The following is a 1,618-nucleotide window of genomic DNA, read 5'->3' as shown; positions in this document are numbered from 1 at the left end:
AAGGACTTTGTGGATGAGATTGAGTTAAGGATCTCAAAATGGGAGATCATCTGGTGGGCCTGACATAATCACAGGGACTTGTAAGAGGGACACAGGAGAGTCAGATTTAGAGAAGGAGGTGTGACAACAAAAGCAGAGAGAGAGACTGAGATTCAAAGTTACATTGCTGCCCTTGAAGGTGAAGGCAGAGACCACGAGCCAGGGGACCAAGGGAGGTAGGCAGCCTATGGAAGCTAAAAAAGGCATGAAACTGATTCTCTCCCAGAACCTTCTATGGAAATGCAGGCACCTTCATTTTAGAACTTCTGACCTCCAGAACTATAAACTATCAAAATTATGTCATTTTAAGCCGTGATGTTTGTGGTAAGCATTACAGTATTACAGTGGGGATAGAAATGAACACAGTCCTGTAGCAGGAAGGGTGTCTACCCTCTGTTCCTACAGTGTCAGTGTGGTGACGTTTGGGGACACCAGGGGGCCCTGAGTCCCCACCTCATTTGCTGTGTGCAGTGGATGAATCGTGGGTTCAGTGGGGACTATAATTGTTATGGAGATGAATACCCAAGATATCAAAGGCACAGACCTCAAAACCAGAGCCTGGCACACCGTAGGTGTCCAGGGGAGAGAAGGCCCTTCCCCCACCTCCTTCCAAGCCAGCATAAATGCAGCTCATGCCTTCCCTCTGCTCTTTGGTGACCTCCAGCAGCCGGGTATGTGCGCAGAAGTCTAGCCTGGGCCAGCCTGAGGCGACGTGTGTGGGGAGGCCAGGAGACCAGGGCCTAGGCTATAATTTGGTGGGAAGGAAGCAAACTGCATGGTTTATTCTGTTTGACTTCTTTCTCATGGTCTGACCACTTGTAGTTCAGTCCTGTGTTAAACAGACCCACTCTTGTTTCCATGTGGATTTCTCTAAGATCTTTTCACCACAGTCTTAATCACTGTAGCAATGTAGTAACTTAAAACTTGTTGGAAACATGACTTTTTTGGACAATGAATTTATAGAACAACCATCCCTCCTTTTTGCCAGAAATATCACTGATGCTGGAAACTCAGCATTCATTCATTCAAGAAATATTTATTGAGTACCTACTATGTACCAGCCTCTAGGTTCTAGGGGATGTGGCTTTTTGGGGGACAGGGGGTGGGGCTTAAATTCTGATGGACAGAGACAGACAATGAATATACAAACAGCTAATTAAATAGATTGGGGAATTTTAGATTTCCAATAAGTGTTATAAAGAAAATAAAATAGGGTTATATGATGATCGTGACCAGGATAGAAAGTGCCCTCTGGGAGGATATTTGAGCTAAGTATTTGAAGGATGCAGTGGAAGCCAGGGGTGACCCTCTGGATGGGCCCTAAGCTGGGGGCTGTCATAGCTCTAATTAGTTCTTATCAGTGTTAATGTCAAAGGGCCCATCCCTGGGTGAACAGGAAGGTCCAGCTTGACTCACCAATAGCCAGGAGCTCTTAGGAGGGTGGGGCAGCCTGACAATGAGCTCCCCTGGGAGCAGCTAGAGATGTGCTCCCCCAAGGGCTGGGGGTTAGACAGTGCTCAACCTGGGAGGCAAGGGGCTATTTCAGGATGGAGATGCCAAAATGATGCAGCCATTCTTG

This window comes from Manis pentadactyla, chromosome 10 (assembly GCF_030020395.1).
Source record: "Manis pentadactyla isolate mManPen7 chromosome 10, mManPen7.hap1, whole genome shotgun sequence".
Lineage (NCBI taxonomy): Eukaryota > Metazoa > Chordata > Mammalia > Pholidota > Manidae > Manis > Manis pentadactyla.
This window is presented reverse-complemented; position numbering follows the sequence as displayed.